Here is an 18,135-nt window from a genome sequence, read left to right as displayed (position 1 = left end):
GCCAGGAAGCTGGGGTGTAGCCCCCATCACACACAGCACAGCACACACACACATACACACACAATACACATACGAAAAGTGACCCAACTGCAATACTGAATGCCCTTAATGAATGGTCTTGTTGCAAAATTCTGTGGTTCCTGACTAGGGCACACAGTGCCAGGAAGTACAGCTCATTCTGTGTATGTCAAGCTTCCTCTGACAAGAAATGCTAGACAGATGCAAACTACCTATGCTCTTGGCAAGAATGACTCATTGGCATTGCCTAAAGGAGTCTATAGCTGTGCTGGAAGGCTCTTGGTTCTCAAAACTTGAAAATATATCTTATCTGATGTCTTAATGAGCAGTGAAGAAAAGAAGAGGGGAGATCTTTAACTATTATCCTCCTCACAAGGGACTGAAGAAGGAAAGGACAATGGTAAAGATGTGTTATAAGATCGCCTCTAGTCTGATTAGCCATGTTCTCTGGAAGAGAGACACCTCAGGTTGGGCAAGAGTTGCCTTGAAGCGAGATGGAATGAGGTAAAATGATGTTCCTGGTCTACTTTCCAGTTGTTATTCCAACTGTCCTTGAAAGTTAGGAGAAAACAATTCCCAAAATTCTCCGCTATTGATGGAATGGCCTAGCTTTGCAACCCAAGTCTTGTTTACAGGCAGTGGCTGTTTGGTTTTGGCTTGCTCCCTGGCCACCCACCCCCTGCCCAGTATCGAAGACAATGTTCTGGATATGGTAGACACTTAATAAAGGTTCTTTTGTTCCAAGTTTTGCCTTAAGGTGTTATTTATCCCTGACATACATGCACAAAACTAGAAGAAAAATGATTGTCATTAATCTAGGCAGTTGGGCAGTCTGGGCAGTCCTCTAATTTCTGTAGAAAGCTGGGGAAGGAACAAGCAAGTACATATGAAGAGAAGTCTCAATTCTTTTCTTGCTGGTACTTGCATAGCCCATGCCCTGATCCCTGACGGGAAAGGGAACTTGGGAGGGAGTAGCCTGGTATGAAAGTGGGTGTTATGATGTCACTGCTCCTCCTCAACTTCCTTCTCTTTCACCTCCCTTTTGGAGCCCCTTAAAATAGGAACATCCCCCTAACAGCCAGATGGTGGTCACTTGAAGCAAATTTGTGGTTTCCACAAGAAAACGCTAAAAAAATCAGGTCAAGTCAGGACTTCCCCCCAGCAATAGCTAATATAGGAATCCAACCAGCATAAGAAAATGCTGAAAGGAAAAAAAAAAAGGCTAAGTACTTAAAACATAAGGAGATGGTAATACATAAGTACCATGAATTTTCAATCCCACCCCTGCAACATACCCCACAAAATTATACTCAGCTGTATTTTTGTACAAGCCAAAAAAAATTGACTTTGGAGAGCATTTTTACAGTACATAATTTACCACAGGAAAACCCATCTGTGTTAAGGCACAACTTCATGTTGAAAAGCAGAGAAAAGATTTAACTTCTGCATCTCAATTGCTACCTTAATTTCAATAAATGTACAGCAGCTCACTTCCCTCTCAGATAGATATTACAAAATTAAACATGCTGGTGTCAAGTTCAGTAATAAGCTACTAAAACCTGAACTCCTGTGGGCCTGAATAAGGAATTGGATTAGATTTTTCTTATAGCAGCTAGTCAAATAATGAACAATAGGTGCTTAATAAGTACTTGCCAATTGAGAAGCCACATGGTACAGTAGGTTAGATGGAGCATGGGCTTTGGAGTCACACTGCCTGGGTTTGAAGTCTTGTATTAATCATCAGCTGTCTTCCCAGGCAGAATCCTCATCTATGAAATGGGGATGATAAAAATAATAGTGCCTACCTCAGAGGATTGCTGTGAGGATTAAATGAGTTAATACTGTGGTTTTGCAAGTATGGTCACCAGACCAGGAATATCAAAATCAGCATCACCGGAGAACATGTGAGAAATGCAAATTCTTAGGACCCAACCCAGACCTAATGATTCAGAAACTCCGGGGATGGAGCCCAACAATCTGTGTTTTAACAGGTTCTCCAGGGGATTCTGACACCCACAGAAGTTGAAGAATCACTGAGTTAATCCCTATAAAATAAACAGCACAGTTCCTTTTGCTCCTACACTCATGGGAGCACCCAGGGAGCCCTCACAGACTGTTAACTATTCTTTTTTTTTTTTTTTTAAGATTTTATTTATTTATTTGACAGAGAGAGACACAGCGAGAGAGGGAACACAAGCAGGGGGAGTGGGAGAGGGAGAAGCAGGCTTCCCACCGAGCAGGGAGCCTGATGCAGGGCTCGATCCCCGGACTCCAGGATCATGACAGACGCTCAACGACTGAGCCACCCAGGCGCCCCAGACTGTTAACTATTCTTACTGATCTATACAATGCTTCAGGGCAGCAGCTAGCTAACTCAAGTTTTTACAACACAGGGTTCCTACCCTCATCAAGCACAGCCTCCAAGATAGCTGACTGGCAAGGGAAACAGACTAAATAACTTTTATTTTTTATTTTTTTTAAGATTTTATTTATTTATTTGAGAGAGAGAGCACAAGAGGGGGGAGCGGGAGAGGGAGAAGCAGACTCCCTGCTGAGCAGGGAGCCCGATGCGGGACTCAATCCCGGGACTCCAGGATCATGACCTGAGCCGAATGCAGTCGCTTAACCAACTGAGCCACCCAGGCGCCCACAGACTAAATAACTTTTAGAGGTATTGTTTACCTCTGGGATTTTAGAGCCATTTCTCAGTTAGAGGTAGAAGATAATAATGGGGTTCAGAACACACTACCCCCAAATATGGCACCTCAGCATACTGAATTTTTAAGCTGAAGTAGTTTGAGAAAGTGGCAGAAACTAAAAGGTCTCCCTGACCTTCTCCCACCCTAATCCCCTCATGTGAGAGGTGCCTTCCCTAGACCTACAGGAAATGAGCATCCTTACCTTCAAGACAGAGGGACACCAAGAAGAATCTGAAAACAGGCCCTGCCTGTTTCACTCAGTTTACTACCTTTAGCTCATACCCCTTGGCCTATCAGGTCTTTCCATAGCTTGCCATTCTTCATCAAACCTAGTATAAAAAAGCTCAGGTGAAATTGTTTCTTTAGGTCTTCATTCCATTATAAAGGCTCCCATGTGTATTAGACAAATTTGTATACTTTTCTCCTGTTCATCTGTCTTTGTCAGTCTAATTTTCAGACCAAGCCAGGGACCCTAAGAGGGTTGAGGAAAATTTTTTCCTCCCCTACAGTAGTCAGAAGGCGAGAACACAGGCAGAAGGGGAGATATTTCATCTTATTAGAGGAGATCATCTCCACACACATACTCAAGGTACAGCTTGCCAGAGTGAGCTTTTATGTACAATGAGATAATGCAGTAGGAAAGATAAAGGCTCACAGTAGAAATGCAAAACTCAGTAAATAAATAAAATATTTCTCAGTTGGTACTTCTATTAGATTTAAGATCCTTTTCAAAAAGGAAGTTGTGGTACCCTAGCTACAATATTATAAATGGTTTGATTTTATCATATAATTGCTAAGCACATTGTGGCCATACACTACTTTTAAACTGTTTTATTGAATACCACTTCAAACAGCGATTTTGTATTATAAAAATCCTAACTCTCTACCAGGAATGTGACTTAAGAAAAAATAAAGATTAAGTTGCTTAAAGAAAAACTCCTTACATTTGGGAGGAAGATCCTAGGCAGCCACCATTCTCTAACTTTGAAGGGATGCTGCTTTAAAATACAGATTTCCGGGCTTCCCTCCTCAGAAATTCTAATTTAGTAGGTCTGTGGTAAAGCCAGGGAATCTGAAATTTTAACAGCTTCTTCACCCCACCCTGACCCCATATCCATTCAGAGCAAGTGGTTGACAGATTCACTTTGAAAAACATTGTTGGGGCGCATGGGTGGCTCAGTCGGTTGAATGTCCCACTCTTGGTTTCTGCTCAGGTCATGATCTCAGGGTCGTGAGATCAAGCCCCACGTGGAGCCTGGTGTCTCACTGAGCCCCGCATTGAGCCCCGTATTGAGCTCTGTGTCTGGCTTTGCACTCAGCACGGAGTCTGCTTGAGATTCTTTCCCCTCCTCCCTCTCCCTCCCCCCCTCTGTTCCTCTCCCTGCTCCCACTCTCTCTCTCTCAAATAAATAAATAAAATCTTGAAAAATACTGTTAAAAATCTTCGTCTCTAGATAACCTTAAATGAATAAGAGCTTCTGATTAAACAAAGTTTTCAGAGAACTGAGGCTGAATCCTTTACATGTAGGAAAAGCTTGACTGGTATTTAATGAAAAGCTTTCTAAAATGTATTCTGCATTTCTCTATCATCTTACACATTGCATACAGTGTAGAATTTAACCTTGATGACTGAGATTTCTTTATTATTACCATTATGGCTGGTATCGGCTATAGTTGCAGAGAGCATTCAACACAGAGTTGACTGAAACACTGGTTCCTAACGAGGCCCTGGAACTTGAAAATTTTCTGAAGATCGGCTAGCTTTTGAGTCATTTCCCCGAGGGCAAGGTGGCCAATATGCAGCTGCCAAACCTCAAGGGCAATGCAACAGGGTTGCAAAATGAACGTGTGCTTAAAAGACAGAAGCATCCTTTGTAAAACTGCTATTAGGGACAATTAACTTTTCAACACCATTTAAATTTTATCTGTGGGTGTCCAGCACTATGGTAGGCTCTGTACTTTAACCAGTCTTCTCCATGGGAAAACATATATGCTGCATAAATTACACTGTGAAGAGTATTTTTAATTTTTTTAAAGATTTTTATTTATTTGTCAGGGAGAGAGAGAGAGCACAAGCAGAGGAGTGGGCAGAGGGAGAAGCAGGCTCCTAGCTGAGCAAGGAGCTGGACCGGGGACTCGATCCCAGGACCCTGGGATCATGACCTGAGCCGAAGGCAGACGATTAACTGACTGAGCCACCCAGGTGTCCCATACACTCTGAATAATATTTTTAAATACCTTGATGAGCTGGCAGTAAAAGAAGAAATATGTTATGGGTTGAATTGTGTTTCCCCCCCAATTCATATGTTGAAACTCTGATCCTCAGTATTTCAGAAAGTGCCCTTCGTTGGAAATAAAGTCATCGTAGATGTAGCTAGTTAAGATGAGGGCATTTTGGAATAGTTTGAGCTCCTAACCCAATATGACTGGTGTCCTTATAAAGAGGGGAAATTTGGACATAGGCATGCCCAGAGGCACAATGCCACGTGAAGATGAAGGCAGAGATAGGAGTAATGTTTCTATAAGGCAAGGAGAAAAGCCTAGAACAGATACTTCTCTCACAGCCCGTAGAAGGAGCCAACCCTGCCAACACCTTCTTGCTTCTAGAAATGTGAGACAAAAAATTTATGGTGCTTAAGCCACCCGGGCAGTGGTAATTTGTTATAGCAGCCCTAGCAAACTAATACAAACCCCCAAAATGTAAGGCAAGCCTTGAAGCTAGCTTTCACTTTAGAAAAGTGAAGGCATCACAGACCCAGTGCCTTCACCACCTTAAGCTGATGACTGTATGCTGCCCTTTACGTAGTCTCCCAGGAGGCTGAGTACCAGAATCAAAGTCCAAATCCATATAAGATGCTAAATTAAAGTGCAGAAACCACTCATATATAAATGGTTTTAGACCATTACAAGGAAAATTGCCTGTCTCAAACCTTGGCATTGAGTAAAGGAGATAAATACTTCCCTTGAGAAATATTCACAAGCACGTTCCCACAACCTTTATAGCCTAAATGCACATTAACTGAGCAGTCCAAATATCTGGCAGTGCCCTCTATCATCTGGTAAGATGAAACACAAATCCTCTCTGGAGGAATTCACCTTCAGCTGGTGAATTATGAACTTATGAGCTTATATGAAAAATCATAACGTACACCAGTTAATAAGGTACCATGAGAGAGAACAAGCAGAAATAAATAGCAGAATACAATCCACAAAGATCTCAGATATTGGAATTAGCAACACAGAATATAAAATATAGTCAGTTTAACATGTTTTTAAAATAGAAGAAATTGACAATGTGAGTAAAGAGCAAGAGATGATTTCAAATGACTACTCAGATTAGAAAAAGAACAGAAATAATCACTAGAAACAGAAAAAAATATGACAATTAAAAGCAAAACTCAATGAGTTTAGCAGGAAATTAAATATAGCTGAGAAGAGAGATCCTTAGAAACAGTTCAGGAAGAAACAGAAAAAAAAGATGAAAAATATAAAAGGTTAAGGGATGAAGAAGATAGAATAAGAATATATAATATGTGTCTAATCAGATTTCCCAAAGGAGAAGAAACAGAACAAAGGAGAAAAAGAGATAATGGCTGAGAATTTTCTAAAATTGATTAAATAATAACCTACAGATTCAGGAAAACCAACAAATCTCAAGCATTCTAAATAAATAGGAACTCCACAGCTATGACACATTTTTGTGAAACTGGAGAATACCAGAGACAAAGAAAATCTGTGTGTGTTTTTTTTAAAAGTGAGAAATACATCAAACTCCTTTCAAAAGAACAACAAATCTCTCAACTTCAATGAGGAAAGCCAAAAGATTGGAATAAAATATTCAATGTGGTGACAGAAAATGACTTGTCACCCCAGAATTTCATATGTGGTGAAATATCTTTTGTGAACAAGGATAAGAGAAAGACATTTTCTGATAAACAGAAACTGGAAATTCTATAGGATACAGTTAAGGAAGGAAGGAAGGAAGGAAGGAAGAAAGAAAGAAAAAAAGAAAGAAAGAAACAAAGAAAGAAACAAAGAAACAAAGAAACAAAGAAAGAAAATGCTCCCAGATGGAAGGTCTGAAATGCAAGAAGAAATTGTGAGCAAAGAGAGTGTAAAGATGTGTAAAGATAAACATTAAAACTGCATAAAACAGCAATAAGAATATCTCGGAGGGTTAACATAAAAAGATATCATTAAAATTCATGTCAACGAGAGCCTATTCGTGGTGGTGGTGGGGTAATGTTATAGGAGTTGGCGTTCTAACTTATCTGTATTTTTTTTAGAGAAAGTTAAGGATGTTGATTAATTTTTGAGAAGTTATGTAGGCTAACAAGACAGAAACAGGATATACACATTTCTATTGCGCAGTGGTAATAATCAATCTGGAAGAAGGCAAGAATGTAGAGAAAAGGAAACAGAAAAGGTGGACTATACAGAAAACACAAAATATGAGGGATTTAAAACCAAACCATCATAGTAGATATCAGCAAACTAAATGCTCCATTTAAAAGATTGTCAGAAGTTTTTATTAAATGAATATTCTATGAAAGCCCTAAAAAAGGAAAATTAGTGTTGCTACATTAAAATCAGACAAAATAGGGCGCCCGGGTGGCTCAGTCATTAAGCGTCTGCCTTTGGCTCAGGTCATGATCCCGGGGACCTGGGATCGCGCCCCGTGTCAGGCTCCCTGATCGACGGGAAGGCTGCTTCTACCTCTCCCACTCCCCCTGCTTGTGTTCCCTCTCTCGCTGTGTCTCTCTGTCGAAAATAAATAAAATCTTAAAAAAATAAATAAAATAAAATAAAATCAGACAAAATAGACTTGAAGGCAAAAAGCATTCACAGAGATAAAATGGATCATTTCATAATAATAAATGATTCAATTCACAGGAAGATAAAGCAATTTTAAACAAGTATCCATCTAGTAACATGGATATGTTATAAAATACATAACAAAATATAATTCAACAATTGATAGAAATGAAAAAAGTCTACCATCATAGTGGCAGATTTTAATAGATCCCTCTTTTGGTAAGGGATAAATTTAGCATAGTAAGAAACAATCAGGGGCGCCTGGGTGGCTCAGTCGGTTAAGCGTCTGCCTTCAGCTCAGGTCATGATCCCAGGGTCCTGGGATCGAGCCCCGCATCGGGCTCTCTGCTCAGCTGGAAGCCTGCTTCTCTCTCTCCCACTCCCCCTACTTCTGTTCCCTCTCTTGCTGTCTCTCTCTCTGTCAAATAAATAAATAAAAAATCTTTAAAAAAAAAAGAAACAATCAATCAGTAAACATAAAACACACAATGTGAATGACACAAAGACACACTTAAGTTAATAGACACATACATATACAAGTACTCAAGGAGCTTTTAGGCTGCCGGCTCCCTCCCCCAGAAGACCCCATACAAGGCCATAAAGCAAGGTGCAACACATTTTAAAGGATATCATACAGACTATATTTTTTGTCTACAATACAGTTAAGCTAGAAACCAATAATAAATACACAATATATATTTGGAAATAAAGAAACACAGTTCTAAGTAACTCGTAAGTTAAAGAAAAAATAATAATGGAAATTATAAAATATTTAAATCTGATAATGAAAATCACTGCAAAAATCATAATGAAAAATACTGCCCATCCAAACTTGTGGGATTAAGCTAAAACAATATGTAGAGGGAAATGTAAAGAATTTACGCTTATATTAGAGCAGAAGAAAGGATGATGATTAGTGAGTATATTAGTTTTTCTACTGCTATGATAACAAATTACTCCAAAAGCCAATGACTTACAACCATGGTACATATTCACAGTTTTTGTGGGTCAGGAACTCAAAAGCCCTATGGCTGAGTGGTTCTGGCTTGAGGTGTTTCATGAGGTTGCAGTCACATCGTTGGCCAAAACTACAATCATCTGAAGGCTTGACCACAACAGAAGCATCTACATGGCTGGCATATTGGTGTTGGTTGCTGGCAGGAAGCCTCAGTTTCTCTCCACATGGCCCTCCATAGAGGGCTGCTGTGTGTTCTCACTAGATGGTGGCTAGTTCCTCCCAAGTGAGCGAACCAAAAGAGAAAAAGCCAGGCAAAAGCTATTCTTTTTGTGACCTATTCTTGAAACTCAACATATTACTTCTGCCACCTTCTATTTGTAAGAAGTGTAAGAGTTACCAAGTCTGGCCCATATTTAAGAGAAGGAAATTGGGTTTTCATTTTTCTGAAGGAAAAATTGTCAAAGAATTTCCAAGCATTTTAAAACAATCACAATGAGCTAAGTATCTACCTAAAGAGATGAGGGGCAGGGGAACAAACCAACAAAATAAAGCCCGAGGAAATAGAAGAAAGGCAATTAGAAAGATAACATCAGAAATTCACATAATAGAAAACAAATATGCAATAGTCTGCCAAATCCAAGTTTGGTTTCTGGAAAAAGTTGACAAAACTGATGAACTTCCAGTGAAAGTGACCAAGAAAAAAAAGAGAGGAGATACAGAATAACAATATTAGAAATAAAAAAGGAACAACTACAGACCCCACAGAGAATATAGGGGGAATCATGAATATATTCTTAGTAAGAGATATCATGCATAACTATATGCCACTGAATTTTAAAACATAAATAAAATGGATAAAAACTGAATAATCCTGTAACAGTTTAAAAATCTAAGTCAGTAATTTAAAATTTTCCCTCAAAAAGAGCACCAAGCTAAGATGGGTTTACAGACAAGCTCCATCAAATAGCAAAAATACAAGTGGCTCCAGTGTTACACAAACTATTCCAGATTACAGAAACGGAAAAAAAGAGGAGAGGGAAAAAACTCTATCATAATTCCTTTTATGAAATGAGAACAACCTTGATGGCAAAATCTAAAAATGTCATTGCAAAATTATAGGCAAATGCACTCAACACGGATGTGAACATTCCCTGAGATACTAGCAAACCAAATCAGAATTACACTTCTATAAACCAGCAACAAACAGAAAGTGTTCACAGCAGCATTGTTCGGAATAAATAATGGAAACCCACATGCCTATCAACAGTAAAATGGATATTAGAAATTAGGGTCTATTAATATAATGGAATATATATTTTGCATGAAATTCAATGAAATACAGCTGTAAGCAAAAACACTGGTGAATCGCTGGAGTAAAAGGTTGAAAAGGGAGGTCATGAATGAAGGCATGTAAATACAATTCCACAGGATAAAGTCTAAAAACATGCCGAATGATTAAACACTCATGATAAAGCTATAAAGAAAAGCAAAATACAAAATCCAGGATGGTGTTCTCTCAAAGGGAAAAGAAGGCAGTGGATGAGGGAGAGGCACATAAGAAATAACATGGGTGAGAGTAATGATCTTTAAACCTTATATATACCTCATAAGCATTCTTTTATAGCTACTCAATATTTAATTTTTAAAAACTCAAAACAACTAATAGAATGAACAACAGACAGCTCCCAGCATGGTTCTCTTCCATCTTACACGTTCTGAATTTGTTCACAGTGTGGGAAGGAGGACAGCGGCTCACCATTCCATGACAAGAGGTGAGACTTTTCTCCAAGCCCCCTGAATGTTGATTTTTTAAAAGAAATCTAGGAATATATGCCAAATGGAGTTCTTTCATAACATTGACTATACAACTATATATTAAAACAGCCATCTCATTTGCTGTATCATTTCAATCTTACCATATTCCATCCAGAAGTAAAAAAAAAAAACAAAACACAAACACACAAACAAAAAACCTGAAAGTTTGTCAAGCTTTGCCAAAGTCGGTCATAATAACATCAAAAACTGCCCGTAATTTTGGAATTTATCCAATCAAAGTAACAGACAAATAACTTTGCTTGAATTGATTTCAACTCTCTGCTTGTTTAATCTTTATTATTGTTCCAAGTTGTCACCCTTAACTACCACAAGAACACAACTTTTAGACATCCATCCCAAAATAACTACTTGGTTCTTTGGAAGTAGGAAGGGAGAGGGGTGGCAAGAATCAATGGTTTCACTGAAGTGATAACATATGCTGGACAGGCCCAAAGGAAGCATTCAACAGTGGTTTCACGACAACATAGCTTTAGGCAACAAATGAACGGAAGGCTACATTTATAAGTACTCTCTGGTGACGAATGCTGAATGACTGCGAGAAAACACTTCTGTTGATTCTAGTCTCTGATGTAAACCCGTTCTTTCAGTATCAACTCTTAAACTGTTTTGAGAGCTTTGAGTAATTTAAGTATACCCGTAAGTATAAATAATATGAATAAAACCTGTTTAGATCTATTATTTTGGCTCTTCACTTCAGCTTTATTCGGGTACAATTGACATATAAAATTATAAGATGTGTAAAACGTACATCCTGGTGATTATATATATGTATATATATAATATATATATATATTATATATAATATATATATAATGACTATATACATTATATATATAATTAAATCATATATATGTGTGTGTATATATATATATATAATGATTACATATATAATTAAAAGATTCACCCATCTAGTTAATTAACACATCTATCACTTCATGTATTTACCTTTTGGTGGGTGGGAGGTAGATTAGAACACTTAAAATTCTTTTTGTTAGCAAATTTCAATGATACGATACAGTGCTGTCAACTACAGTCACCATGTTTTACATTAGATCCTCAGACCTTTATTCATCTGACAGCTGAAAGTTTGTACACTTTTACCAACCTCTCCCTATTTCCTCGACCCCCCATCCCCAGCAACCACTCTTCTACTCTGTTTCTGTGAGTTTGTTTGTTTTTTTTTTTTTAGTGATGCCATGTGGTATTTGTCTTCTCTGTCTGGCTAATTTTAGATCTATTATTTTTAGACTATTCCAACACAAGTCTTTGCAAGCACCATAATTTTCCTTTACAAATCAGTTTTTATTAAACTGTATAAAACCATATGTAGCTTGCATTTTACCATACACAAAATTTAACCAGTAAACAAGCTACATTATCAGATATTTTATCTTCAGAGCATACCTAGACTAAAAGATACAGTCATGTTTAGCAGGTGGGCAAAATACCGAGTTAAATTCAAGATAGTATTGCTTATTGAGAAACCAGACATAACCCAGGTCTCAGATGACCTTCAGTGAACAGCTCTGAGTTTGCTTCAATTCCGGTCATGCAAATGTATCACAAAAGTAGTCTGATTTAATAGTATTGTGTTTTAAGTGACCAAGAGATTAGACAGTCTTCTAAAAAAAAAAAAAGAAGAAGATAGCAGGAAGGGAAGAATGAAGGGGGGAAATTGGAGGGGGAGACGAACCATGAGATACGATGGACTCTGAAAAACAAACTGAGGGTTCTGGAGGGGAGGGGGTGGGAGGATGGGTTAGCCTGCTGATGGGTATTAAAGAGGGCACGTTCTGCATGGAGCACTGGGTGTTATACACAAACAATGAATCATGGAACGCTACATCAAAAACTAATGATGTAATGTATGGTGATTAACATAACAATAAAAAATTAAAAAAAATAAAGAGTCTTCTAAAAAGTAGTGCTGAAAGACGATAAATTACAAGGACGACGTGTCAGGACAACTAGTCCTCTTCCACGAACCAGCTATGACCTTGGGCATGTGAGTCACTATTTGAGCCTTTATCATAAATGAACTCTGAGGGGTTGGAATAGGTGACCACTAAAGGTCCCTTCCAAAGTTAACTTTTTATGAACAGTAAGCAAGAGTCAGAAAGGGAGAAGTGATGACTCCTTAAGAGAAAATGGCATATTCACAAAGGGACAGAGAGAAATGTTTATAACTTGTAGAGCATTAACTGTGTGAGGCAAAGAGCACACGCTAAAATCAAGGAGAATGTAGTCTCCAAGCAGAGAGAAACCTTGTAAAGAATTTTGTTTGGGACAGTCCTATGAAAACTAGAAACTGATATCTAGTGACTGATTAAACAGTAATTTGGCAAGCATTTTTCTTTACAGTGCATAGAGGTTTTTGTGCATTGCAAAAATAGTACACTGCAGAATGCTTTTTGAAGTAAAAGCACGCAAAGAGATGTTTATAAAAACTGTACTTTTATTTATGTATGTCCAGTGGAACATTCTTTTGTAATAAAACATCCAAAAGAGCCCAAGCATAGTTAGAATTTTCTGACTCATAGATAGGTGTGTCTATAAATATAAGCACGTGCCACAAATTCATAAGTATGTTTTTCAGATATAATAACATAAAACACATTGTATATTTTCAGTTCAACTTGACTGATGCTCACATCAGATCACTGAATCCCTCAAGTAATGAATGTGTTTCACAGGTGATGATGGGCTGAGGAGACACTGCTTTAAGTAGAAGTTAGTGAAAACAGATCTGAAATCTGCTGGTGAACACTGGAGAGCATAACACAACATGTTCAAAGAAACACACACCAAAAAGGGTTTGCTCTAGCTACTTGAATCAGAAGATCCTTTTCTGTTTTAAAAATCAGTTTAATTCAGCAACATTTATTGAACACCTAAAATGTGCAATTGTCAAAACCAAATCTCATAAAGGCGTTTGATTTGACATGGGATTTCGCGGAGAAGAGCTCAAAGCATACAACCCTGAGTTTAATCACTGTGACAGCTTCACATTCAGCCTGACTCACTCCATCACAGGCACCCTTGGATGTCATCATTGTCATAAGTGATTGAACAGCCCAACTCAAAACAGAGGTTTGCAGAGCGTCTTGACATAATTTTGTTCTTCTCTCCAAAATCCCCTGGGCTCTTCTTTTATACTATCTTTTCGACCCATGTGCCCTCCATGCTTCCCAGATATTTTACTGTCCCTTCTTCCTTAGCATTCATGACGATGGGAACACTGGCATGTGCTCAGTGGCAGTCCTGGCTGTCCTTCAAGCTAGCACAGGACTGTCCAACACAACGTGGTCATCATTCCACCTTCTTACCAGAATCACCATGCATCCAGCGGTGGCTGTCTTCTGGCATCTGACTCTTTTGTTCCTCAAACCCTTTAGGCTCTGTATTGACAAATCTCTTCACTCACTCATGCCAACGTGTTTATGAAGTAGGCCAGGCCACATTTACAATGATCATCTCTCAAATTGCACTTCAATTCTGAAATCAGCTTTACTTTAAGCAGTAAGTTATTAATTCACAAATGTCCTTGAACCATTTTATGAAACACAAGATACTTGTCTGAGCGCTGCAGGGGGATACAAAGGGTGACATACGATTTCCCTTGAGGGACTTGAAATAGAGGAAGAGAAACAGGACAAGTAGACATGAAAATGAATAATGTAAGGCAGACCGTGGAGAGTTTCCAATCAGTGGGACAGATAACAGGTGCTGGAGAAGTTAACCCTGGGGTCTTCACGGCAGGGGTCAGACTGAAGCTGGGTCTTAAAGGAGCAAGAGAGAATCTGAATAGGTGGAAGGGAGGAGTGGGTACTGGAGGTGTATGCAAAGCTGAAGGTGTCCAAGTAACACTCCTATTCAAAGAAGGCAGGAGGAGTACGACAGCAAGATTGGGAGAAAGGAGGCTTGTGCTTGAGAATACAGTAAATCAGGCACAGCCAATCTCCTTGGAATGAAATGTTTCATCTTTGTGACAACGGCAGTGCCACTGAAGGATTTTAATAAAAAACTGTGCTTACAGATGATTTATCTGACTGCTACATGTAGAAGGAAGTGGCAGTAATTGGAAAAAATCAGATCAACTAAAAGCCTCTGGGAATGTTTTTTATATGAGTCCCAAAGCAGGTTGGTAGCAGCAAACTTGAAATAAGATACAGAAGAGGCACCGGCAATTAAAGAGGTATCCGTATGAAGAGGGTGAGTCAGAGAGCCTGTCACTGAATTTCACAAAGGTTTTATATTCCTGACGAGCATGCTGCCTAAAGGTTCAACAGTAAAATCAGAGACCCATGTAGTGAGTGAGTGAGCTGGCACTTACCTAACATAAAAGCACCGACCCATTTTCCTTAAATGTTCGCAGATTTTATATACAAACATCTTTAAGCTGTACCAACATACGTGTTCCATGCTTTTTCACACATGAGCGTATTTGTAACTACCAAAGGATGGAGAATAGAGAGATTGACAGAGCCTTTACCTGGCACTAGGCCCTTGGACAATTGCTGGGAATGGGGATCCATAGAAAAAAAGACAATTTGCGTTTGAGGGGCTCGCAAACTACAGCCTTCCTACAAAGCCAGCCACAGCTTAATGACGGGCTGCAGGCTGCTGACTTCCCACTCGGGTCTCCCCTCCAGAGGGTCCTCCCGTCTCCAGCCCTGTCCACGCGTCTGTCTATGAGACTTCCTCACCTGGATGTTCATGGACTTCTCCAACTCAGTGTCTATGACACTGACCACATTCATCATCTTTCCTTGGCACCTGCTTCTCTTCATGCAAGGTTCCTGTCTCAGAGAATGGCAGCAGGTGGGAATCCTCCCACTGCCTCACTCTCACACTGTCTAACCTCAAGTTCTATTCATTCTACTTCCTGGATATCTCTCTTATCCAGCCACCTCTCATCATCCCCATTATCAGCTCTCTCGTGCAGGCTCCCACCATCTGGTGCCTACCAAAGCTTTCTAAGTGGCCTCCTGGCATCCCAGCATGGTACCCTCCCATCCTTTGCCCACACAGCAGCCAGTGTGACCTTTCTAAAATGAATATATGACTGAGTCGCTTCTCTGCTTAAAACCTTTTAATAGTTTCCTGTTGCTGTTAGAATAAAGTGCAAATCCCTTAATATCCATTGCAAAGCCCTTTATAGCCTGGATCCTGCCCATCTCCCCATCCCTACTTGGCTCCTCTCTCCTCGCTAAGCACCAGCCACACAAAATTCTTTCAGTTTCCCTAATGATCCATGCTCTGACTATCTTCCTGGTCTCCACACATTCTATTCTTCCTGCCAGAAACACTTTCTCCCCATCCTGCAAATTCCTATGTCAAGGAATGTTTACCCTGAGCTGAAAAGACAGACTTGTGTTGATAATGATCATTATTCCATGTTGCATATGTACAACTCTATATTTTTTTGAGTTTTAACAATCCTACCGCTATAACTACAATGACCAGATTTTTCAAACTACAATTCTAAAGAATAAGACTGAATTTTGGACAAAAGGACTATCTTGGAATACCTTGGTATTATATAACTCCCATTTTATAGCAATGGACATTTAGAACCCTGGCCTTCCCTCACTGGGGACAAGGGATTGCAGTGTGATTCCAAAAGGACAGAGGACAGCAGTTGCTATAGACACATATCATGTAATGGGCTTGACATTTAGTCCAGAGTGTTGGAGTAGGATGTTATGTTCAAGAATAATTGTGGAATTTTTTTATGCCTGCTCAAAGAAGAGGTGCCAAAAACAAAACAAAACAAAACACACACACACACACACACACACACACACACACACACACCTTTATGTACCTAATCTTTGAGGTGCCCAGAAGCAGCTCCCTCTCTTGAAGGAAGAAGGAGCAGAGAGCCTTCTACTTGCCTTAACCTGCCCTAGGACATAGCCTTATTGTCCAAGAACAGAGTGCAATCAAGGCCCTTTGTTGGGGTTAAATAGTAAACAAACACACCCCATAAGGAGGAATAGAAGTGGTTCTGGATTCAGAATGAATGGACATGTATACCTGGACCAATTTGAACCCAGAACTCCTGGGCCAAGTGGGCTGGGTTGTGGTGGGATTTGAGCACGAAGAGAGGTGTCCTAGGAACCCGAGTGACAGACATCCTTGGTGGAGCTTACCACAAAGGCTAGGAAATAATCTTCCCTCAAAGATTCCTAGAGGGCATCATGTTAAGTGAAATATGTCAGAGAAAGACAAATACTGTATGATCTCACTTACATTTGGAATCTAAAAAAACAAAACAAAACAAAACAAACCCTAAAAATCTCAATGTCATTAAAACAGGGATTGGATTGGTAGCTGCTAGAGGCAGAAGGTGGGGAGTGGGGATATGGGGTGAAGGTGGTCAAAGGTATAAACTTCCAGTTATAAAATAAATAAATTCTGGGCTGTCACGTACAGCATGGTGACTACAGTTAACAATACTGTATTGCACATTTGAAAGTCACCAAGAGAGTCGATCTTGAAGGTTCTCATGAGAAAAAAACCGTGATTCTGCCAGGTGATGGATATTAACTAAATTTACTGTGGTGACCATTGTACGATATATACATACATCAAATTAGTATGTGACACAGCTTCGACTGATACAATTATATCTCAATAAAACTGAAAAGACAAGACCCCCAAGGACTTGTGAGCGGACAGGATCAAGAGTGGCCCGGCATCAGCTGCTGGAATATGCTAGTTCTCAACAGACGTGTGTTGTGGCTTGAGGGCCAGTGGAGCGGCAACAACAGGCTAACAGCCCTACTCTGTTTTCCTGAGCCCTAATTTTACATCTATTCCTAGACTCTTCTGGTAATTATGGGAAAAAAATCATGGTTCGCTATTCTCAAGCCTCTTACAGGTTTACTCAAGATCATACAATGAATACCGGGTAGAGGTAGAAACAACAAAGGTGAGTCAGTAAAGATGGGTGGTACATTGTGCTGTCAAAACACAGAAAAACAGGCCAGAAGGGAAGGACCCATAGCAGTCAAGGACTGTTCCCTACAATGTTTTGACGGTCTCTGGTTCTGCCTGGAGCTACTGGAAGTTACACCACATCCCATCAAGTCTGCATAAAGCCACAGTGAGGAAAAGTGGTTTCTGGACAGAGGAACGTGATGGAAAATGAGAGCAACGTGACCAGACCTCATTATCTTAGTGCTTTTGATAACACTGGAGAGCAGAGTTAGGTTTTGAATTGACTGAAATCTTCCATAAATGGAATCTGAATGCAGGCTACATTAACATCCAGAAATCCCCTAGGGAATTTCCTATTATGTACATGCAAGGGGGAATAAAGCAAGTCCCATCTGGCTAGGCAGAGAACATTCTCTGCTTAAGGGAACTTCATGGTTCTTGTGTTTAGTGCCAACTGCATGTTCATACTAGACCCAGGCCCTGCACACAGAGGTCTAAGTGTACTGAAAAATGAGCTAGACGGAACAGGCAATGCTGGGCAATTCTTTGTCTCTAGAACATCCAAACCACAAGGCAAGATATTAATAAGAGTATCGCTTTTATAAAGTCCCTAACTTGTTATGAGCCAATATTATGACGCAGGTTACTCAGAGTTGCTATAGCAAAATACAGTGACATTGTATTTTCTCATTAGCTTCCTATCAATACACAAGCTAAAATCAAGAACAGACCAACACACATCACTTAGTGACTCCTGCTCTTTGGGACTGACATTCTCAGGGAAACCTCAGAACTTTAAAGATACAATGACATTAGCCTTATTAGGAAAAAAAAGCACTGATGGGGAAGGTCACTCACCTCACA

General features: G+C 39.5%; 1 protein-coding gene across 1 annotated transcript in view; it reads right to left on the bottom strand.

Moving 5' to 3' along the window:
* The window catches only part of NIBAN1 (niban apoptosis regulator 1), a 153,173-nt gene that overhangs the window by 59,522 nt on the left and 75,516 nt on the right, over nucleotides 1–18,135 (bottom strand). The window lies entirely within an intron of this gene.

The sequence above is a fragment of the Halichoerus grypus genome, chromosome 7 (genome assembly GCF_964656455.1).
Source record: "Halichoerus grypus chromosome 7, mHalGry1.hap1.1, whole genome shotgun sequence".
In the NCBI taxonomy this organism is placed as follows: domain Eukaryota; kingdom Metazoa; phylum Chordata; class Mammalia; order Carnivora; family Phocidae; genus Halichoerus; species Halichoerus grypus.
Note: the sequence above shows the minus strand (reverse complement) of the source record. Positions and strands in the feature narration are given on the sequence as shown.